General features: G+C 40.3%; 1 protein-coding gene across 1 annotated transcript in view; it reads left to right on the top strand.

Annotated features, from left to right (window-relative positions):
- LOC124010106 (acid-sensing ion channel 1C-like) overlaps positions 1-25,275 on the top strand; it is a 169,298-nt gene that overhangs the window by 109,518 nt on the left and 34,505 nt on the right. The window lies entirely within an intron of this gene.

The following is a 25,275-nucleotide window of genomic DNA, read 5'->3' on the forward strand; positions in this document are numbered from 1 at the left end:
CTCGGCGTGGAGCAGGGAGACTTTGATGACTTCCTGGCTGCACTGGGGACGCCCACAGACAACAGTAAGTTCTTCCCCAGCAAGACATTCAACATGCTGGAGTTTGTGCAGCGGACAAGTCACAACATAGACGAGATGCTGCTCGACTGCAAATACAGAGGGAGGGAGTGCGGTCCGGAGAACTTTACAACGGTAAGAACGGATGGATGGGGCAGTCTCAGAGGCAGTCTATGGGTATCAGCGGATTCAACTGAAGGGGATCTGACAGAGTAAAGTAGTAAGCACTGATCCACGGAGGACTATTATTGATCTTTCCGAGACTCCAGAATTCCAGACAGAAAGAGCTACATGACATTTCCAACAATGTCATAATATATCTAAATCAGGGATCTAATTGGGTACACTCAGTTATGAAATATATTAAAACCAGACAGATGCTGTCAATGAGTTGAAGAACTAAAGCCTTACCGAGCCTATGCACCCAGGCGATGGATTGTAATTAATTTTTTGAAAGAGGATCCTGTCTCTTGCTTAAGTTATGAATACATTTGAATATAAGGTAATATAATTGTGTAGGTACTTTTAAAGTCTGTAGGGGGTCTTTCTGTTTAATTGTAGTAATTCAAGTAGTTTGTTGCTTCAAGAGATGGTTTTGAAGATATACCAGATGGTGAGTTTAATTATAATTTAATTTGTGTTTATGAATGATGTTTATGAATGTCAGGAGATTTAAATTAGGAGATTTATTGTGGCCAAGATTAATTTCGTTCTACGTCATTCCAGCTGTGTCCAAGGCGGTCATGAGAAGAGATACCCACCACACATTAAGTTCAAGTTCAAGTTTATTCTCGCACAGGATACATATGGTATACACAGTGCAACGAAGTGTTTACTTGTGGGTTCCCTCTCAATAGGGAGGGAATGAGAACTTGTTCTCAACTAGCCTACCTGGTTAAATAAAGGTGAAAAATAATGCTTCTACAATAAGAAAATATAAGAATAAAAAAAGTTGATGCGCTCAGTAGATGCAGACTACGTATTTTACAGTACAGTAATACCCTTTGGGGTAAATATGACTGAAACATTCAAAATATGTTAACAAATATGTTAAATATGTCTTCCTTTTCAAATTGTGGAGTAGGTGATTCAAATTCACAAGCTGCTCATTAGGACTAAGCATTTGGCATTGTTGGAAAGCAATCCTGGCATGTTGGAATATTGTACGTAGCTCTGGGGTGATTACAATTCAGGTACGAGACAAAGTGTGAATTTTTCTGTCTCAGGCGTGAATATAAGGCGGGATTTGTATCTATCCCTAGTAGGCAATGCCAGTTCCTACGGTGTGATGCCAATCCCTATACGGTGCCAATGCCAAAGCACTTTCTTAAACAGTTGCCACAAGTTTTTGTCCCTCATTTTATTAACAAGGGTCATTTTTTCTTAGCAGTTGGGAATACTAGCCATTTCTAAAATTGTATCTGCTCTGAAATGTAAACTGTTAAGGTGTCAAATGGCCGGACCAAATCTCTTCTGAGCCCATTCATCATGCATTATGAAGCAAACATACGCTGACTTCCAGTACAGTAGAGGTTTCAATATGTCACTGTTATTCTTTTGAAAATGCCCATGGAAATCTTTTAATCATCTCGAAGGCTTTGTCAGCAGTAACTAAGACAAAACACTCAGATATTTAAACGACTGTATCTTCGGAACTTAAAACATTTCAGGTTCATTTTATGTTCACAAGTCTTTTACAACACAGCATTTTGATTTGCAGTAAGCTGAGGAACATTTATTTTCTCCAACATTTCACCTGTCATTTATGTCTGGTTCAGTCTTTTTCTTTACCCACAACCCCCTGCAGAGGAGATAAAATCATGTCAGCAGAATTTGAATGGAACTTAATCGTCCTGCTGCGGAGACAGGGGAAGGATTGTATTTCGATGAAATGGGCCATTGATTTGAGTAATGAAAGCCTAGAACCAGGAGGAGTTTGTCATGCAGCGCAGTGTCTTTGTACAGCAGCAGAAGTGAAACTGAGAGGCAAATGACTTATCATAATTACATAGACGCCTCACCGTGGCCATTAAGGTTCTGTGTGGGGAGACAAAGGTCTAAATTGAAAAATGATGCGCCACTGTTAAACGTGTGCCGACACAGACTCCTCTAGTGTTCCATGCATTGTCACCATTCACATAGAAATAATAGGCAAGTATTTGAATCCATGTATAGTAAGTCCATTAAGACAGAGAATTAAAAATTGGGTTTTGTAGGTATTGTAATGGAGCATTATTCTTTTCACTTTCAGAACTCTAAAAATAACCATAATGCTGTTTGTTGTTGAGCTAAATTAATTGAGATAAATACAGCACTTACTGTACTAAGCTAACTGAGGCATATAGAGGGGCCAGAAGTAGCAGGTTTTTATGTGTCTGTGGGTAGTCAGTGTGCTGACCTTGGCTTATCATGTCCTCACAATATGAAGAGCAGATTTCATCTAAATGTCCGAAATTGGAGAAGCTGAGAAGGCCTAAGTATAGAGGACCCTGATTAAAGATTCATGAAGATCTCCTCTCTGTCTCAGCCAGGTTCTGGCTGCATGAATCCTCTCCTCCTCCTCCTCCTCTCCTTCTCCTCCTTCTCCCACTTCTCCTCTCCTTCCTCATTCTCTTCTCCTCTCCCCCTCTCCTCTTCCTTCTCCTCTCCACCTACTCCTCTTTATCCTCCATCTAATCTCCTACTCATTTCCCCTCCCTTCCTCTATCTCATCTCACCTCCTTCTCCTCCTTCTCATCCTTCCATTCCTCTTCTACTCCTTTCTCATCCTCTCCCTGTCCTTCTCCTCCTCTCCTTCTCATTTCTCATCCTCTCCTCCTCCTCTTCCTCCTCCTCTCCTCTGCCTGATGATCTGACAGTAGTGGGGAGGTGATTGAATTCAGATGACTCCTCTAACGTGCATCATGGAGCTAAGGTTAAAGGGACAATTCATCTTAGCTCTGCCACTGTATACAGTCATTATTATATTAACAACATTATGTTTTGTCCTAAACATTAGAAATCTCCTCAACCCAACCCAGAACAAACACATTTCACTGGTAGAATCAGGAAGTTTCAACTACCTCTTTATTTGTCTGCTCATAGTAACACAAGGCTCCGGCATTCATTGTGAATGGACAATGCACGATGAGGCCAGAGGAAGAATTACCACCCCACATGTCACCTTAGGCCAATATGATTTTAAGACTGAAACCGAGCTCATTATTTATCTTATGTGCATATCTGTTGTATGGTTGTCACTTTCTTTAATATTGATTTTATTGTTGAAATGTGACTGCACAACAAAGTTCCCAATTGGGACAATAAAGATATTGATTGATTGATATACATATCCAGTCAAAATTTTGGACACCTACTCATTCAAGTTTTTTTTTTGTGTGACTATTTTCCACATTGTAGAAAAATAGTGAAGACATAAAAAGTGTTAAACAAATCTAAATATATTTCATATTTGAGATTCTTCAAAGTAGCCACCCTTTGCCTTGATGACAGCTTTGCACACTCTTGGCATTCTCTCAACCAACTTCCCCTGGAATGCTTTTCCAGCAGTCTTGAAGGAGTTCCCACATATGCTGAACACTTGTTGGCTGCTTCCCTTCACTCTGTGGTCCAACACATCCCAAACCATCTCAATTGGGTTGAGGTTGGGTGATTGTGGAAGCCAGGTCATCTTATGCAGAACTCCATCACTCTCCTTCTTGGTCAAATAGCCCTTATACAGCCAGGAGGTGTGTTGGATAATTGTCCTGTTGAAAAACAAATGATAGTCCAACTAAGTGCAAACCAGATTGGATTTCTTATTGCCACAGAATGCTGTGGTAGCCATGATTGTTCTGTGTGCCTTGAATTCTAAATAAATCAGACATTCTCACCAGCAAAGCACCCCCACACCATCACACCTCCTCCTCCATGCTTCACGGTGGGAACCACACACGAGGAGATCAAAAGTTCACCTACTCTGCGTCTCACAAAGACACTAAAAAATCTTACATTTACTGTCCATTGTTTGTGTTTCTTGGCCTAAGCAAGTCTCTTCTTATTATTGGTACCATTTAGTAGTGGTTTCTCTGCAGTAATTTCACCATGAAGGCCTGATTCATGCAGTCTCCTCTGAACAGTTAATGTTGAGATGTGTCTGTTACTTGAACTCTGTGAAGCATGACCAGGTCCTGCCGTGTAGTTCTGGGCTGATCCCTCACCTTCCTCATGATCATTGATGCCCCACGAGGTGAGATCTTTCATGGAGCCCCAGACCGAGGGTGATTGACCGTCATCTTGAACTTCTTCCAATTTCTAATAATTGCGCAAACAGTTGTTGCCTTCTCACCAAGCTGCTTGCCTATTGTCCTGTAGCCCATCCCAGCCTTGTGCAGGTCTACAATTTTATCCCTGATGTCCTTACACAGCTCACTGGTCTTGGCCATTGTGGATAGGTTGGAGTCTGTTTGATTGAGTGTGTGGACAGGTGTCTTTTATACAGGTAACGATTTCAAACAGGTGCAGTTAATACAATGAGTGGAGAACAGGAGGGCTTCTTAAAGAAAAACTATCAGGTCTGTGAGAGACAGAATTCTTACTGGTTGGTAGGTGATCAAATACTTATGTCATGCAATAAAATGCAAATGAATTACTTAAAAAGCATACAATGTGATTTTCTGGATTCTGTTTTAGATTCTGTCTCTCACAGTTGAAGTGTACTATGATAGAAAATGACAGACCTCTACATGCTTTGTAAGTAGGAAAACCTGCAAAATCAGCAGTGTATCAAATACTTGTTCTCCCCATTGTGTATATACTATATATATATATACAGATGGGAGAACAAGTATTTGATACACTGCTGATTTTATATATATATACATACACACACTTGTCCTAATATTGCTATATTTCTTTATTCCATTCTTTTACTCTTAGATTTATGTGTATTTTTGTGTATTGTTTGATATTACTGTACTGTTGGAGCTAGGCACACAAGCATTTCTCGACATCAGCAATAACATATGCTAAATATGTGTATGCAACCAATAAAATGTGATAAAATGCGCATGCATACATTTTCACATTATTAAAAAAACATGTTTTTTAGCTTTAACTCTGCGTTGTGGGAAAAGAACCCGTAAGTAAACATTTCACTGTTGTTTACGAAGCATGTGACAAATACATTTGATTTGTGTGTGTGTGTGTGTGTGTGTGTGTGTGTGTGTGTGTGTGTGTGTGTGTGTGTGTGTGTGTGTGTGTGTGTGTGTGTGTGTGTGTGTGTGTGTGTGTGTGTGTGTGTGTGTGTGTGTGTGTGTGTGTGTGTGTGTGTGTGTGTGTGTGTGTGTGTGTGTGTGTGTGTGTGTGTGTGTGTGTGAGAAAGAAAGAGAGAGAGAGAGAGAGGAAGCATGAGCCATGTCACAGCATGACTACAGCAGTTGGGGAAACGGCAGATGTTTCCGTTAATGAGTTAGATATTGGTGCGATAATATTGAGGAGTCTGGGAGAGAAATATCAGGGCACCAGGAATAATTATTTCCTCTGCAAGTAGTGAAGGAATGTTTCTGGGTGCAGGAATTCACTGGAGAAGAAACAGTATCAAGTAGAAAGATGCTGGCAGATGGCAGATATGTATCTCAGCCAAGAGCTAAATATAAATGTGTTACCGTATTAAGTACAAACGCTTCAATGGTATTGTCTCTCCCTGGACTTTGTTGTTGTCATTATTAGAGAAAGTAAAATATATCCTACTGCCTGGTTTTACAAATGTGAATCTGAGACTTATTTTTGGTGTCATGTACATTTTCCTGTAATGCCACAGTAGGCATTTTATATCTGTAGCAAAGGTGTGTTTGTGTTGTTTTGTATAGTACGTGTGCGTGCGCGCGTTCAGGTGTGTACATGTCCTTTCTGATAGGTCTTATTAAGTATTCCATCTTAAATTAAGAAAAAAGATTGCATGAGTCTCCAAACATTTAAACAGAGACGTTTGTAGATCGGCCCAAAGTAAATTTCATAACCCCTTATTTAATTATCAAAGTGAACCTATCTCACGCTGCCCACTCATTGTATCACATAGCGGCTGTCTTCCAGACCTGGGTTCAAATACTATTTGAAGCATTTTCAAATACTTTATCAGGGCATGATTTACTTGGCTGGCGCAATGGATCCAATAGAATATTCACAACACAATAAATCCCTCCCATCTGGCCCTTTAGGCAGGCTAAAGTGAACATAACAGTATTTAAAAGACTTCAAATAGTATTTAAACCCAGATCTGCTATCTTCTGAGGTGGAGTTTGATGGATAGGCTCATTAATACTCAGAGACATCTGTGTTCGGCTCAACCTGACTCACAAGTCTGAAGCAGGGAGCGAGAACCCTGATCACATAAATCAGCCTGGCTGTCAGTGAATACATGCTGTGCTCAGGCTGAAGTTGGCGTTGCGTAATGTCATCGCTATCAAACGTTGGGTTTGCGCATCAGTGTACCAACGATGTGCCAAGATGGTGGGTAAATACACTAACGCATTTTTCTGTAATCGGTTATTTTGTGTGGTCTGATGGATGTTTCCAAACCGTCGACGTCTCAAGTTGTCACTTTCTTGAGGATAAGGATAACTTTTAAAATGCCTTCGGGTGGATTTTTTGCAGCGTTGCAGCATCTGTGTCTCCCAGACGGCCCTTGTGCCCCAGCAACTCCAAATATGCTATTCATTCACTTCTAGCAATATAGCGAACTACCTTCATTTACTGTTGGGCGGCCTCGGGTTGGGGTGAGAAAAGGGTTTGGAATGGGAATGCCACCTCTGGTCTGTCAGGGGGGGGGGTGACACCAGGGTGGCAGACAGAGAGAAATCACAGTCTACTTGAACAGAGCAATACTAAATTATGAGGCATGAAAGCCAAAGGAACTGAATAATATTAAGAAATGCTATAGATGGAAGGAAAGTAGTGTGGAAACCACCAAAAACAATTAGTCAACAACAAATTCAACCCCTTTCAGACAACTTCATGGACGAAACGCTTCACTGTAATAGTGAAGCTGTAAAGTTGGCAGTAGAAAACCTAAAAACAGTATATTTGAATTCTCAGCTTCCCTATCAAATAAAAAAATTCCAAGCAGAAACTTAAGAAAAATGAACAACAATGACAAATGGTTTGATGAAGAATGCAAAAACCTAAGAAAGAAATTCATAAACCTATCCAACCAAAAACATAGAGACCCAGAAAACCTGAGCCTATGCCTTTTTGATGGTGAATCACTAAAACAATACAGAAATACACTACAGAAAAAGAAGGGACAGAAATTAGCTGAAGAAGAAGAATCCATAGACTCTAACCACTTCCGGGAAAGAGTTAGCTATCCAAAATGGTATGGATAAACCACTTCTCCAATCTCCAAAGAACAAACCGCAAAAACATAAACATGACCAAATATAAATCTTAGAATGAACTATTTAAGACTACCAGAACCCACTGGATTCTCCAATTACGTTGAATGAACTACAAGACAAAATGCAAAAACTACAACCCAAAAAGGCCTGTGGTGTTGATGGTATCCTAAATTAAATGATAAAATATACAGACCTCAAATTCCAATTGGCTATACTTAAGCTCTTTTACATCATCCTCAGCTCTGGCATCTTCCCCAATAATTGGAACTAAGGACTGATCACCCCAATACACAAAAGTGGACCCAAATTTGACCCTGTCTACTATACAAATGGATGCAAAGTGGTGTTGGGGAAAAACATTATAAAATCCATATACACAAATCAAATCCAATTTTATTGGTCACATACACGTTTAGCAGATGTTACTGTGTGTGTAACAAAATGCTTGTGATTCTAGCTCTGATAGTGCAGTGAAATCTAACAAGTAATATCTAACAATTTCACAACATATACCCAGAGCATTGGGCCAGTAACTAAAAGGCTGCTGGACCGAATCCTGAGCCAATAAGGTAAAAATCTGTCATTCTGCTCCTGAGCAAGGCACTGTTCCCAGGAACCCAAAGACGTGGATGTTGATTAAGGCAGCCCCCCACACCTCTCTGATTCAGAGTGGTTGGGTTAAATGTGGAAGACACATTTCAGTTGAAGGCATTCAGTTGTACAACTGACTAGGTATCCACCTTTCCCTTTCCCTTCAAATACACACAAATCTAAGTAAAGGAATGGAATTAAGAATATATAAATATATGGACGAGCAATGTCAGAGCGGCATAGACTAAGATACAGTTGAATTGAATAGATTACAGTATATGAGGTGAGTAATGCAAAATATGTAAACAGAATTAAAATGACTAGTGTTTAATTTAAAGTGGCCAGTGATTTCAAGTCTATGTACAGTATATAGGCTATTTAACAGTCTGATAGCCTTGAGATAGAAGCTGTTTTTCAGTCTCTCTGTCCTAGCTTTGATGCACCTGTAATGACCTTGCTTTCTGAATGATAGAGGGGTGAACAGGCAGTGGCTTGGGTGGTTGTTGTCCTTGATGATCTTTTTGGCCTTCCTGTGACATCGGGTGCTGTAGGTGTCCTGGAGGGCAGGTAGTTTGCCCCCGGTAATGCTTTGTGCAGACCGCACCACCCTCTGGAGAGCCCTGCAGTTGCAGGCGGTGCAGTTGCCATACCAGGTGGGGATACAGACTTACAGGACACTCTCAATTGTGCATATGGAATGGTTTGTGAGTGTTTTATGTGTCAAGACAAATTTCTTCAGCCTCCTGAGGTTGAAGAGGCGCTGTTGCGCCTTCTTCACCACACTGTCTGTGTGGGTGGACCATTTCCATTTGTCAGTGATGTGTACGCCATGGAACTTGAAGCTTTCCACTTTTCCACAGCGATCCCATGGATGTAGATATGGGGGTGCTTCCTCTGCTCTTTCCTGAAGTCCACAATCATCTCCTTTGTTTTGTTGATGTTGAGTGAGAGGTTATTTTGATGGGTGAACAGGGAGTACAGGAGGGAGCTGAGCACGCACCCTTGTTGGGCTCCAGTGTTGAGGATCAGTGAAGTGGAGGTGTTGTTTTTTACCTTCACCACCTGGGGAGCGGCCCATCAGGAAGTCCAGGACCCAGTTGCACAGGGCGGTGTTCAGACCCAGGGCCTCAAGCTTAATGATGAGCTTGGAAGGTACTATGGTGTTGAATGCTGAGCTATAGTCAATGAACAGCTGTCACGCCCTGGCCATAGAGTGTATTTTTATTCTCTATTTTGGTTAGGCCAGGGTGTGACTAGGGTGGGCGTTCTATGTTCTTTTTTCTATTTTTTCTATTTTTGTTTTTTCTGTTTTTGTATTTCTGTGTTTTTGGCCGGGTATGGTTCTCAATCAGGGACAGCTGTCTGTCATTGTCTCTGATTGAGAACCATACTTAGACAGCTTGTGGGTTGTGGGTAGTTGTTTTCTGTGTTTCACCATACAGAACTGTTTTGATTTTCATTCAGTCTCTTTGTTATTTTGTTTTGTGTTGAGTTTAAATAAAAATAACATGAACACTTACCACGCTGCACTTTGGTCCACACCTTCTTCATACAACGACCGTTACAACAGCATTCTTACATAGGTATTCCTCTTGTCCAAACAGGATAGGGCAGTGTGCAGTGTGATGGTGATTGCATTGTCTGTGGATCTGTTGGAGTAGTAAGCAAATTGAAGAGGGTCTAGATTGGCAGGTAAGGTAGAGGTGATATGATCCTTGACTCTCAAAGGACTTCATGATGACAGAAGTGAGAGCTACGGGGCAATAGTCATTTGGTTCAGTTACCTTTGCTTTCTTGGGTACAGGAACAATGGTAGCCATCTTGAAGCATGTGGGGACAGCAGACTGGGATAGGGAGCGATTGAATATGTCCATAAACATACCAGCCAGCTGGTCTGTGCATGCTCAAAGGATGTGGCTAGGGTTGCGAGGGTTAACACACTTCAACATCTCACTCACATTGGCCATGGAGAGTGAGAGCCCACAGTCCTTGGTAGCGAACCGTGTCGATGGCATTGTGTTATCCTTAAAGCAGGCGAAGAATGTGTTTAGCTTGCCCAGACCCAAAACATCGGTGTCCGCGACGTGGCTGGTTTTCCTTTAGTAGTCCATGGTTGTCTGTAGACCCTGCCACATACGTCTCGTTTCTAAACTGTTGAATTGTGACTCCAATTTGTCTCTATATTGACGTTTTGCCTGTTTGATTCCCTTGCGGAAGGAATAACTACACTGTTTGTATTCTGCCGTATTCCCAGTCACCTTGCCATGGTTAAATGAGGTGGTTTGCGCTTTCAGTTTTGTGTGAATGCTGCCATCTATCCACAATGTCTGGTTAGGGTAGGTTTTAATAGTCACAGTGGGTACAACATCTCCTATACACTTCCTGATAAACTCAGTCGGAGTATTGGAGGCTACGCGGAACATATCCCAGTCCGCATGATCAAACCAATCTTGAAGCGTGGATTCCGATTAGTCAGACTACCGTTGAATAGTCCTTAGCACGGGTACATTTGAGTTTCTGCCTATAGGAAGGGAGGAGAAAATGGAGTTGTTGTCAGATTTGCCGAAAGGAGGGTTGAGCCAGGGCCTTGTAGGCATCCCGGAAGTCAGTGGTCGAGTGTTTTAGCAGCACGAGTACTCAGTCAATGTGTTGATAGAACTTCGGCAGCCTTTTTATCAAAATTGCTTTGTTAAAAGCTACAATAAAAGCTACAATAAATGCGGCCTCAGGATATGTGGTTTCCAGTTTGCATAAAGTCCAGTGAAGTTCTTGGAGAGCCATCGTTGTATCTGCTTGAGGGGGGATATACACGGCTGTAACTATAACTGAAGAGAATTCTCTTGGGAGATAATACAGTAGGCATTTGATTGTGAGTTATTCTATGTCGGGTGAACAAAAGGACTTGAGTTCCTGTATGTTATCACAATCACACCATGAGTCGTTAATCATGAAACATACACTCCCGGCCTTCCTCTTCCCGGAGAGATATTTATTCCTGTCTGTGCGATAAACTGAGAACCGAACTGGCTGGACGTACTCAGACAGTATATCCCGAGAGAGCCATGTTTCCGTGAAACAGAGTATGTTACAATCCCTGATGTCGCTCTGGAAATAAATTATTGCCCTAAGCTTGTCAACTTTATTATCCAGAGGCTGAACATTAGCAAGTAATATATTCAAAAGTGGTGGGTGGTGTGCGCTCCTCCTATGTCGGACCAGAAGACCACTCTGAGTACCTTACACACAAATGTGCAGTTAAAATGTGCAAAAAACACGCACATTTCTTTCCACAGGTCCAGCTTAAGCCCCACTCTCTTCAACATATATATCAACAAATTGGCGAGGACACTAGAACAGTCTGCAGCACCCGGCCTCACCCTACTAGAATCTGATGTCAAATGTCTACTGTTTGCTGATGACCTGGTGCTTCTGTCCCCAACCAAGGAGGGCCTACAGCAGCACCTAGATCTTCTGCACAGATTCTGTCAGACCTGGGTCCTGTCAGTAATTCTCAGTAAGACAAAACTAATGGTGTTCCAAAAAAGGTCCAGTTGTCAGGACCACAAATACAAGTTCCATCTAGACACCGTTTCCCTAGAGCACACAAAAACTATACACACCTCGGCCTAAACATCAGGGCACAGGTAACATGCACAAAGATGTGAACGATCTGAGAGACAAGGCAGAAGGCCCTTCTATGCCATCAAAAGGAACATAAAATTCAACATACTAATTAGGATCTGGCAAAAAATACTTGAATCAGTTATAGAACCCATTGCCCTTTAGGGTTGAGGTCTAGGGAAAACACCAAATTGTACAATGTAAAACACCAAATAATGCATGCAGAGTAGAATTAGGCCAATAACCGCTAATTATCAAAATCCAGAAATTAACCGTTAAATTTTACAACCACCTAAAAGAAAGCAATTACCAAACATTCCATAACAAAGCCATCACCTACAGAGAGATGAACCTGGAGAAGAGTCCCCTAAGCAAGCTGGTCCTGGGAATCTGTTCACACAAAAAGACCGCACAGAGCCCCAGGACAACAACACAATTAGACACAACCAAATCATGAGATAACAAAAAGATAATAACTTGACACATTGGAAAGAATCAACAACAGAAATAGCGCAAACTAGAAGCTATTTGGCCCTAAACAGAGAGTACACAGTGGCAGAATACCTGACCACTGTGACTGACCCAAACTTAAGGAAAGCTTTGACTATGTACAGACTCAGCAAGCATAGCCTTGCTGTTGAGAAAGGTCGTCGTAGGCAGACCTGGCTCTCAAGAGAAGGCAGGCTATGTGCACACTGCCCACAAAATGAGGTGGAAACGGAGCTGCACTTCCCAACCTCCTGCCAAATGTATGACCATATTAGAGAAACATATTTCCATCAGATTACACAGACCCACAAAGAATAGGAAAACGTTTGATAATCTCCCATATCTATTGGTGAAATACCACAGTGTGCCATCACAGCAGAAATATTTATTTCCCCTTTTGTATTTTAACTATTTGCACATAATCTGATTTTTGAAATGTCTTTATCACTTTTGTTTATTATCTATTTAACTTGCTTTGGCAATGTTAATATATGTTTCCATGCCAATAAAGCCCTTAAATTTAAAATGTAATTGAGTAAGACTACTAGAGAGAGAGAGAGAGAGAGAGAGAGAGAGAGAGAGAGATTATAAGGCTGTGATGTCAACAGCATACGAAAAGGAGAAGGGATGGGTACAAGCAGACAGGACTCAAGAGAGATAGAATGAAGACAAGGCCATAGAACTAGTGAGCTATGGTTACTCTAAGTGTAAGTGCAATGACTATGAGAGCGAGAGAGAGAAACAGAGACATCGAACAGAGGTCAGAATGTGGAAGAGCTAGGTGACCAGACCATTTAACCTCATTATTTTGTAAGGTTGAGACATTAGACCCAAGCGTGAATAAATTCATCCACAACAAATAGCAGTCACAACACTATTTTATCATATTAGATATATTATAGGTTTTATGAAGTTGGCTCAATATCCACAGTCTACCTTGTACATAATGTTTTCCTCAGATTATCATTGGGCAGAATCACTAGACTGGAGTCTTCATCATCATTTGATATCAAATCACCTTTGATATAGAGTTACCTCTGTTATCTCTTCAGGTCAATATTTGGCTTTGGTTTCCCTCTAATGGAATCTCCGATCCATGCACAGCCTTGTAGCACCTTCCGTGGTATTGTGTATCTACTTCCCTGTAAATTGAGATTCCCCAAGGGGTTCCGTGGCCTTGTACTGTGGGGAAGTGGGAGATCAGACAAAGACCAGAAAGTTCACATTATTCCGAACCCACTTCCCCTATTTTATTTTTTATTTTACCTTTATTTTACTAGGCAAGTCAGTTAAGAACAAATTATTATTTTCAATGACGACCTAGGAACAGTGGGTTAACTGCCTGTTCAGGGGCAGAACGACAGATTTGTACCTTGTCAGCTCGGGGATTCGAACATGCAACCTTTCGGTTAATAGTCTAACCACTAGGCTACCCTGCCGACCCTAGTTTGGTCGTGTTGACTGATGAGGTACTTATAGTAACTTATGCTCTTTCAAATGCTTTACATTTAGATTAGGCAATGAAATATTGTTCATGCACAGGTTTTGTGGTTACAAGTGCCTGTCAAATCATAACGGTATAGTATTGGATTTTAAATAGCTACAGCATACTATGCTCAAGGCAAGTGCTTAGTCCACTTGATTTTGTGTAGAATGAGCAAACTAGTTCTCAAAGTCATATCTCAAGAAGAAACCTCAAAAGTTGAATGTGAACAACCCAAACCCAAAGCATTGGGATGTATGAAAGCACTACCGCACTACCACACCAGAAGGGGCTTGATCCATGTAATAGATGATGTGTTGGAGAGGATGAGAGAATTCAAGGAATGAGGAATCTTTCAAAGTGTGACTGCAAGCTATGGACTAGAAGTCTTTGACAGACAGAACACTTTCCACTGGTGAAACAAACCCTGGTTGAATCAATGTTGTGATGCCGTTGAATCAACATGTATTTTTTTTTAACCCAACTTTTAACCTCAATCCAATGACATGGTGAAATGTTTTGTTGATTTCACGTTGAATTCAGGTTTGTTGACAACTCAATCAATTGTAAATCAAAACCAGATGTTGAACTGATGTCTGTGCCCAGTGGGTTATGTTTCCTTTAGATGAATGCTGCCTGCTGGGTGTGTGAAGGCAACTGCATCTGGTATTTATTGATATAGACTGCCTCTCCACTGCTCTGCTCTGCTCTGCTCGGGGCTCAGGCTCAGTTCACCCAGGGAATACACACAACACCCACTCAGGCAGAGATGTTGGCAATTTGATTTCAAATAAGTAACGCTGCTGGCTGCTGACTCCTGGCCTCTTCTTACCTGAAAAAACCTCTCTCTGTCTGGGAGAGAGATCATTTTAGACTTGAGAGCAACGTAGTAATTATTTTGAATTTAGACCCCGTTCCCCACTGAATAACTAAATAGGAGCTTTTTAAAAGATGACAGTTTTTGTTAAGTCTTCAAGAAGCTTTTAACAAATATGTTCTGCAGTGTAGATAGCTTCAAGTTAATCTTTCAAATAGCAACGGTTCCCCCCCAAAATTCTGTACGGTTGCATAAAATCCGCAACAATGTGAAATGTCCTTTTTCTGAGGTAGGATGGTTCAATATTCATCCTAACTGTACGTTTTACATGAATAACATTACAGCAGGAAGTAGTCTTTGATGTGAATGTATTCTTGGTTTCCCTGCATTCCATCTGTAGAATGTAGAGTGGATGTGTTGATCCCTCTTGGCCAGAGGAGGTTAGGTTAATTTAAAAACAGGCCACAAGATGTCCCTCTTCGACAAAAGAAGAGGTCAGAGTCACAATCTGCTAGGATGAATTGATGGGTTGATGCACTTTCACAGTTTTTTGTTGTCTCTTTTTAATTGTTAGAACCCTATAAATCCCAGTAGTTAGGACTGTGAGATGTTTTTCTTTCTAGGTTTGCAGATTCATTCCCAATAAAATTTGTATTGAGGTTCAGACGGCAGACTATCATCAGAGAATGAATGAGTCCTAAACCACTTCTAGCAACATGACTGTATTATTCACACTTCACCTCCTCCATCTCCTTCCCTCCTTTCTCCATCCCCCCCTCCCTCCCTCTCTCTCTCTCTCTCTCTCTCTCTCTCTCTCTCTCTCTCTCTCTCTCTACCCTCCCCCCTCCCTCTCTGTATTTTTGAGGTGTGTCTAATTGGTGCCAGCTAGGGAAGGATGTGATGTGTGAAGCAACTAGCATTCCTTTTCACTGGCCCTTGAAGGAGCTAGCTCTCTCCATACAGTCCAAACCATGTACTGCTCCTCTGGCCTTTTAATGAGTCCTCTGGGTCTTCAAACCAACTGTACATGATCAGGGAGGATTCTGTCTGACACACGGCACAGGTATAGCTGAGGTTGAGTTTACTCTCAAGGTGTGGACACAGTCCTGGAATTGAAATCACGCTGCTACTGTAGATGAAATGGTGTTAGATAGAACAAAGAAGGCTTCTATGGCTTGATTGGCTTCATATATGGCCCTAAATGCACCCTTACCTTTAGCATTGCAGACTTCAATGGAGTTTAATTTCTAAGGTAAATCGGTTTACAAGGTAGTCTTCAAATTATGCATACTGTGTAAATGTTTAATTAAATGGTCATTTATTGTTAGATCCACTTTGAAAAATGATAATGCAAATGTTTAGGCGATAGAAATGTATTTTCAATAGCTGGGGTAGCGGTCCCAATTTTAAAGAGCAGAAAAGTCATTAATGATTGCCCTTGAGCTGGTAATTTTCATGAATAAATTGAACGCTGCCTTTGAGAAGATCTCATAACAGAAAAATCTCAGTTTGGATGACAGTCTCATCCGTAAAAAATGATTTTTGAACATAAACACAGAATACAGTAAGTGTTTGGACCAATCTTTGACCAATCCACTTGCCAGCTATGGATAACACACTCTTAACACGTGATTTATAGTTAGAGAGAGAGAGAGATTAAGCTATGAAGACAATAGTCAATTGTTGACTGGAGAAAATGCAGAAATGAAAGTTGTGAAATCTTTATGGTATTTCAAGCATGTGGGAAAGACAGATATAAACATTTTACAGATTATTAATGAAAGCAGTTGTTCACTGTTATTTTTTTTTTAAGATTCACCATTAAAACTGCAACTTGTAAAAGAAAATGCATCATGCAGGGTGGGAGCACCCTGTGAATCGCTCCATCTTTCACACTCAGTTTTATGCTACAGCCTGGATGTCTTTTTCCACAGTGAGGCTGAGGCAAGTGTCATTAAATGATATCACTGGGGAAAAAAGACCCTTCTGGAAATGTCCAAAAAATTGCTGCTGGGAGTTTGTTTGTAGCTTGAGATGTGGAAAGTTAAAATCCACTTGAATATCTCTTAAAATTTTGAGATGCCACTTTGCTTATTAAGAAGTGCCTTGGCTTTGTGTGTGAATTTCACAACAATTGACTGTCTCAGTCGTGCTTAGTGCCCTCCTATACTCCCTGTTCACCCACGACTGCATGGCCAAGCAAGACTCCAACACCATTATTAAGTTTACTGAAGACACAACGGTGGCCACCGACAATGATGAGACAGCCTATAGGGAGGAGGTCAGAGACCTGGCAGTGTGGTGCCAGGACAACATCCTCTCCCTTAATGTGAGTAAGACAAAGAAGATAATTGCGGACTACAGGAAACGGAGGGCCAAATACGCCCCCATTCACATCGACAGGACTGTAGTGGAGCGGGTCGAGAGTTTCTTGGTGTCCACATCACCAACGAACTATCATTGTCCAAACACACCAAGAAAGTCGTGACGAGGGCACGACAGCGCCTTTTCCACCTCGGAAGACTGAAAAGATTTGGCATGGGTCCCCAGATCCTCAAAAAGTTCTACAACTGCACCAATTGAGAGCATCATTAATGGTTGCATCACCGCCTGGTATGGCAACTGCTCGGCATCTTTTTATAGATTTGTCTATTGTATTATTGACTGTATGTTTGTTTATTCCATGTGTAACTCTGTTGTTTGTGTCACACTGCTTTGCTTTATCTTGGCCAGGTCACATTGTAAATGAGAACTTGTTCTCAACTGTCCTACCTGGTTAAATAAGGGTGAAATAAAAATAAATAAAAGTCTGACCTTAAGGCGCCACATCTAGGTCCAAAAGGCTCCCCCCCTTGTTTTTGCACTGCTGCTGCTCACTGTTTATTATCTTAAGTTTATTTAGTAAATAGTTTCTTAATTCCTTTCTTAAAACTGGGGCTTGGTTAAGGGCATGTAAGTAAGTTATATTCGGGGAGTGTGACAAATAAAATTAGATTTGACTTGATCAGTGCAGAATATTATTAAAAGATCTGATTATATACAGTTATGAGTAGATGATTGGGAATGTTGGAATAGATTAACTAGATTTAATCCTTCTCTTTGTAAAGTGTATTGGTACCATGAGTACCCATTTGGATAGTGAAGCACTTGGATTTTAAGCTTGTTTTACTACAATGTTAGTTAACAAACACTGTAAAGCCTCTTGTAAAGCCTCTAATGACTAAAACTATAATACTGATATCATAGATAGTCAGCCTTTGCATCTATAGTTCTGTCAATGAATTTGAGTGATTACATTTCTCCAGTCCCATCCATCAGTTTTTTTTATCAAACCAGAGGTGGGGTGACTGCATCGTTCGTGTTTCAATTAAAGCTGAAATATGTAACTTTCTGGGCGACCCGACCAAATTCACATCGAAATGTGTGTTAGAGATCTGTGATTCTTATTGAAAGTAGGTCTAAGAAGCAGTAGATCTGTTTGATGTTTGCTATTTTTACATGCTTCCTGTTCTTAAGTTTCCTGCATCTTTTACTTTCAGCTTTGTACACCAGCTTCAAACAGTTAAAAATACAATATTTTTGGTTATGGAAAATCTATTTCACAGCGGTTTAGATGGAACAATGATTCTCTACACTAAACTTGCTTGTTTTGTCACTTAAACTGAAATTAAGCGAACTATTCCAATTTTTTCTCAACCAGGAAATGTCAGGGAGAGGCCTGTAATAGTGCATATTTAAGGGGTATATCTTTAATAAAACACATTTAACATCTCCTCGCTTCCACACATAGCCTACAAGCCATTTGATAAAGTCTAATAAATCCATGTAATATAGCCTACACAATAAATCCATTATTTATTTAAGACTGGTCTAAAGGAGCATGATATGAAGAAGATATAGTCTATTTCAGTAGAACATAATAGTACCATGATACTCTGAGTTGTTCTGATGTTAGGTCCCGACGTGGCTATGCCAAATGGCTGTGGGCTACACTAGTTCATTTAACAGAGAAGATTTGCTTAGAATTCCGAGGTATTATTTTGTATAATTTTACAGTATGAAGAATACAAAATATTTTCTCCAAATGATTTGAGGGAGTACGCACATGCAGCTATTCTGTGTTGAGCGGTTAACAAAGAAATAGGTCCTCCTATATGCTTCATTTAAAGGTATAAATGTCATTTTAGTTGTTCTACAAACACTGGGCTACATGTTTTGATTTTTAGTACATTATATGGCTGCATGATGCGACTAATGATGATTTGAAAAAAATAGCTTGAAAGGCATGAGCTCTGCTTCATTTTTTTTGCATAGGCTGTACACACTCCAGTAGTCTCTCATTCAAAATTTGACAAGCACTTGATAATGCCTCGAATTTCACAGCGGCATCCCCTTTGTGGCCATAATGCACGCTAAAAAATCCATGCCTAAACATACCTTTTCCGTTTGGAGTGCTGCATTGTGCACTTCTCCCTGAGTGTGTGCAATCCGAAGCATCTCTCACTCTCTGTCAAATGATCAGATCTTTTTCACAGGCTACAAGTTAAGACAGACACATCGCGACTAGCCTATGTCAATCTACTATCCCCCATAGTACAAAAGTCAACCTGTTCTATTCTGTGCGAGAAATACATTTTCCAAACAGTCTGGGACAGTTGAAGGATGCCATAGATCCCATATTAATACAACCACTAGCATCAAAAAACTTTTTCATGTAATGTGGCTGATGCAACAGATTAGAACATTGAGCTTAAAACGTTGATAAACTATTAGGCTGTTCCATTAGCAGAAAACACCATTACAACAAGTGACTGCAAATGCAATTATACATGTAATGCTTTTATTATAAAGGTGCATTTTTATGGTGACAGTTATCTTCCCCTAACTTGAAACTCACGCCCTGTTTATATATGCCAGTTAGGCTCTACACCGCTTGTAAAGCAGATTAAACTGCCTAACTTTAAGAAGTTATTTGGCCACCTTAGTTGTCATACAAAACTCATTAAAACATATAGGCCTATGGGCTAGGCTACATGATGTTTGTGACTATGATTCGAACAAGTTGCAAAAAAATATTGTATCTTGTGCCATTTAATTTATGCACTTAAGTAGCAAATGGAGGACGCTTTTCCAGTGGTTAATTTTCATGCCAGCCAGGTAGGCTACACTCCTGTTGTAAAGAGAAGCAATGTGCTTAATATTAGGAAAGCTGAGATATAAATATAGTAGGCCTAGCCCATAGAAAGCTGATTGCATAGCCCCGTGGTTCACAAACTTTTTATAGTCCCGTAACCCTTCAAACATTCAACCTTCAGCTGCATACACCCTCTAGCACAAGGGTCAGTGCACTCTCAAATGTTGTTTTTTTGCCATCATTGTAAGCCTACACACTATATGATACATTTATTAAACATAAGAATGAGTGAGAGATTGTCACAACCCGGCTCGTGGGAAGTGATAAAGAGCCCTTATAGGACCACGGCACAAATAATAATATAATTATAATAAAAAACTTTACTCTTTATTTAGCCATCTTACATATAAAACCTAATTAGTTCATCGAAAATTGTGAATAACTCACCACAGGTTAATGAGAAGGGTGTTCTTGATAGGATGCACATAACTCTGCAATGTTGTATTGTATTGGAGAGAGCATCAGTCTTAAATCTCTGTAGCTCAGTTGGTAGAGCATGGCGCTTGTAACGACAGGGTAGTGGGTTCGATCCCCGGGACCACCCATACGTAGAATGTATGCACACATGACTGTAAGTCGCTTTGGATAAAAGCGTCTGCTAAATGGCATATATTATTATTATATTATTATTATTATTATTATTATTATTATTATTATTATTATTATTATTATTATTATATTATTATTATTATATTATATTATATTATAAATCATTTTCCACACACAGTCTGTGCCTGTATTTAATTGTCATGCTAGTGAGGGCCGAGAATCCACTCTCACATAGGTACGTGGTTGCAAAGGGCATCAGTGTCTTAACAGCATGATTTGCCAAGGCAGGAAACTCTGAGCGCAGCCCTATCCAGAAATCTGGCAGTGGCTTCTGATTAAATTACATTTTCACAGAGGCAGGTTATGAAACGAATAACGAATCCAGTTGTTTGTATTGTCCCAGTCATATCCGCAGCAGCAGGAAGAATGAAGTCCTTCACAATAGCATGGGGCTTGCCTGTCCTAGCCACTCAGTAGCTCACCATAAGACGCTTCTGGACCCTTCTTATATCTGTTGCTTTTATACATGTCTTACTACTCCAAAGTCATCTTAATTCTTGCTAAAAAAACTCCTGTGGCTTATTTTTTAGAATTGGCATGTTTCGTTTCTAAATGTCTGCGCAAGAGTGATGGTTTCGGCGAGTTGTGAGAAAGTACTTTTGCACATATAACACACTGTGGCTGAGGAAAGGCACTACTCCCAATATAAGTGAACATATTTGTGCCTCTTCAATGGTCCAATGTCCCTATCTGTTGTTCGGTGCTTTCCTGTGTAAGGGGGCAGTAGCTCTTCAGCTGCATCAGATTCACAACTGTCAGTGCCCATGCTAGCTGGGCTAGCAACAAATGTAGAATTACTCATGCTAGCACTGGATGTGCTCGTGGAAGCAGAACCATTTGTGTCGTCGAAAGGTGCATGTGTAATAGTACTGTTTGTAGCAGTACTACCACCAGAGGTGGTATGTGTCTCTATGGACACGGGCCTTACTTTATTTCCATATTTATACATTTTCGAGCAAACGGAATGAGCAGCAGCTACGTTTGGCTACATTTGGACAATTAGTGGAATTCCCGTGAGAGTGTAACGGTTAATGTGATTGGATGTTAATTTTTTGACTAGGCTACCTGTATTTGACATTTTGTTGTTATTTGGCTGAACACTAGATGGTTTGATTTTATTTTAGGCAGTGAAACGAGGCTATTCAGGTGAGAAAAAATGTTTGAAAATGTGAATCACATTTTTATTTGGCGCACCCCCGACAGGCATTGCGGGTGTCTCAGTTTGGGAATAGCCGGCATAGCCTATAGAAATGTTGAGAAGCTCATGAGCCCTCATGAAGTATTTGATTCAATTTTCAAATACATTTGCATTGATGTCAGAGTGATTAGAGGGACCAGGCAGTTGGCAAGTTTGGTAGGCTACTAATGACCAGCAGCAGCATCAGAGCTTGGAGAAGCCAAATTACTGTGACTAAAAGGTCATGTGGAATTTGACTGCCTTCATGACTTGTGACCAAGGGGTGGCGGTAATACGGTCATCAGCCCGAGTCAGTAATCAACCTTCAGTCTACAGATGTATTCATGCCATTCATTTTTATTCAAATTGTTTTTAGACAAAATTATCAGAGAAATAAATGTAATCTGGGCTCGTTAAATATTCAAGTGTACTTTTTTCTTGAAGCAAAAAGAACGGGGAGGGAAAGCGTAATTAAAAAGCTGGTTAGACAAGACCACAGGCAGGCATTTAATGATCAGATAAGAACTTGTGTTTGTTAAAAGAACTCTATTGGACTGTGCGAGAAAAAGGTCATTGAAGATAAAGATTTAGGCAGTGCTTCAAATCGCTTATGGTTTTATAGCTCCAACAAACATTTATTGTAAGCCCTCAAACTCCAGTCAACTCTTCACACAGCCTTCCCCTCCTAACCGGGAGAGATTTTATCATATCTTGTTTAGTATTCAGGACTATGGATTGACACAGCCTTTTTGCTTAATGAGATTTGGGGAATCCACAAAGTATGGTTTAAAGAATTAGTCTTGCCTGTTTATGAATATAGGAGATGGGCATCTTTTACTATTAAATGGATGCTTTATTTCAGTATCACACTCACCACGGGGATGATCAGCTCAAAATTACAAACACAGACAGACACCTGGTTCCAAGGAGAAAGTCACAGAAGTATATTTTAGGATTATTTGCTGTGGGGTATGTTGAGCCATTTTTACATCCAGCATCACTACATCAAGGGAAATATAGTATTTTTTCTAACAGATATATCTACATATATTTCAGGATAATGTGTATCTCTGGAAATAAACATAATTCATGTCAATTTAACTGTTTTGAAAACATATACTCATAGAAAGAACGGTGCTATCTAGTTCCCCATAGGAAAACCTTTTGAAAAACCTGTTATGGTTCCAGGTAGAACCCTTCTTGGTTCCACGTAGGACCCTTTCCACAGAGGGTTCTACATGGAACTGAAAAGGCCACTACGTGGAACCAAAAGGGGTTCTCCTATGGGTACAACCAGAGAACCATTTTGGAACCATTTTTTGTAAGACTGTAGCTTGTTGGTTTATTGGCAACATTTACCCTGGGAATGGGGTAAATTGAGCATAGGGACAGGGTAAGTTGAGTCGCCTTGGGGTATGTGGGGATGGTGTCCTGCTGGTAAATCAAAGTTAAATTCATAGAATGGGAGTGTGGTATATTTTCCTCCAAACACGCTGCCACGGTTGGGATGGTGTTATTCGGCTTGTAAACATCCCCCTTTTTCCTCCAAACATAACGATGGTCATTATGGCCAAACATTTATATTTTTGTTTCATCAGACCAGAGGACATTTCTCCAAGATGTACAATCTTTGTCCCCATGTGCAGTTGCAAACCGTAGTCTGGCTTTGTTATGGCGGTTTTGGAGCAGTGGCTTCTTCCTTGCTGAGCGGCCTTTCAGGTTATGTTGACATAGGACTCGTTTTACTGTGGATATAGATAATTTTGAACCTGTTTCCTCCAGCATCTTCACAGGGTCCTTTGCTGTTGTTCTGGGATTGATTTGCACTTTTCACAACAAAGTACGTTCATCTCTCGGAGACAGAATGCGTCTCTTTCCTCAGCTGTATGACGACAGTGTGGTCCCATGGTGTCTATACTTGCGTATTAGTGTTTGTACAGATGAACATGGTACCTTCATGTTACCGTTTTCTTCTATCTCCTCCTCTGGCGAAGAGGTGTAGCAAGGATCGGACCAAAATGCAGCATGGTAATTTTCATACATGTTTAATAATGAATAAACACGAACAATACAAAAAACAAGAAACTGGTGCAAACTAACACAGTAACACAGTAACACAGTAACACAGTAACACAGTAACACAGTAACACAGTAACACAGTAACACAGTAACACAGTAACACAGTAACACAGTAACACAGTAACACAGTAACACAGTAACACAGTAACAGGAACAATCACCCACGAAACACTCAAAGAATATGGCTGCCTAAATATGGTTCCCAAACAGAGACAACGATAAACACCTGCCTCTGATTGAGAACCACTTCAGGCAACCATAGACTTTCCTAGATAACCCCACTATACCACAAACCCAATACCTACACAAAAAACAAGACTAAACACATCACATAATAAACCCATGTCACACCCTGGCCTGACCAAAATAGTAAAGAAAACACAAAATACTAAGACCAGGGCGTGACAGTTCAGTCATTTGGAAATTGCTCCCAAGGATGAACCAGACTTGTGGAGGTCTGCAATTTTTTTTCTGAGGTCTTAGCTGATTTCTTTTGATTTTCCCATTTTGTCAAGCAAAAAGGCACTGAGTTTGAAGGAAGGCCTTGAAATACATCCACAGGTACACCTCCAATTGACTCAAATCATGTCAATTAGCCTATCAGAAGCTTCTAAAGCCATGACATCATTTTATGGAATTTTCCAAGCTGTTTAAAGGCACAGTCAACTTAGTGTATGTAAACTTCTGACCCACAGGAATAGTGATACAGTGAATTATAAGTTAAATAACCTGTCTTTAAACAGTTGTTGGAAAAATTACTTGTGTCATGCACAAAGCAGATGTCCTAACCATTTCATTTGACTTTGTGAAAATTCGTTTTTTGGACTCAAATTGAGTATCACTTTGTCCATGTGGTTTCTTCCTTCACAGACTCCATATAATGATGTTTGGTCACATGATTTTGTGTATGGTTTCCTAGAAACGAGGTGTGGTTCAACTAACCCTTTGACTCACTCTCCACCACCATAAACTTGATTTAAAATGTATTAAAATATGTTTGCTCCATTGCAGTAACAAATGCATGACATGCTCCCAACTTGTAACCACTTAGATACAGGTGACTGGGTAGTTCAAGAGAGTTTATGCTGCAGTCTTTGAACATATGTCTCAGTGTTTTAAGCCCTCAATAAATATCTGCTACAAATACTGTAGGACTTTTCCCAATTAACAGAATATTATGTCTATTATACTCCAGTGGGGAAAAACTACCACGCATGCAAAAGTGTTGTGCTGATTATGTCGTAAAATGACATGGCTCTCAATACTCTTGGGTCCAATTTCCTCTGCCTGGCTGGCTCTCGAGGTTCTGAGAGGCTCTGATTCAATGAAAATAAAGCTGCTTCTTTCATATCTGTTAATTGTGTAGGAGCTCCTTGGCAGCATTGCACTTTATTTGTGAAACTAACATGTAGAACTGTCTAAGACCCAAAGAATCAAAAACAAGTGGTAAAAGTGACATTTGATACTGCCTGATTACGGTAAAAGCCCTTGTGACTGATATATCAAAGTTTATAAATGTATTTGATTGATTTTCAACAATAATTCTGAGGGTGTAATTTGAGTTTATGTTTATTGGCTAGTATCTGATTTACTGTTCTCTGGTTTATCAATAATACAGTTGTCATGGATCCCAGTAAACAATCTGCTACTGTTGCAGCACTACTGTATCAGAGTGTAGGTAGCAGTAGAGGGAAATGGAACCAAGGCATTCCCTGTTGCAATAGGACTTTTTGCTGTATTCTTGCTTGTATTTTCGAAATACCGTTCCCCTTCCCCTCCTCG

The sequence above is a fragment of the Oncorhynchus gorbuscha genome, linkage group LG22 (genome assembly GCF_021184085.1).
Source record: "Oncorhynchus gorbuscha isolate QuinsamMale2020 ecotype Even-year linkage group LG22, OgorEven_v1.0, whole genome shotgun sequence".
Classification (NCBI taxonomy): domain Eukaryota; kingdom Metazoa; phylum Chordata; class Actinopteri; order Salmoniformes; family Salmonidae; genus Oncorhynchus; species Oncorhynchus gorbuscha.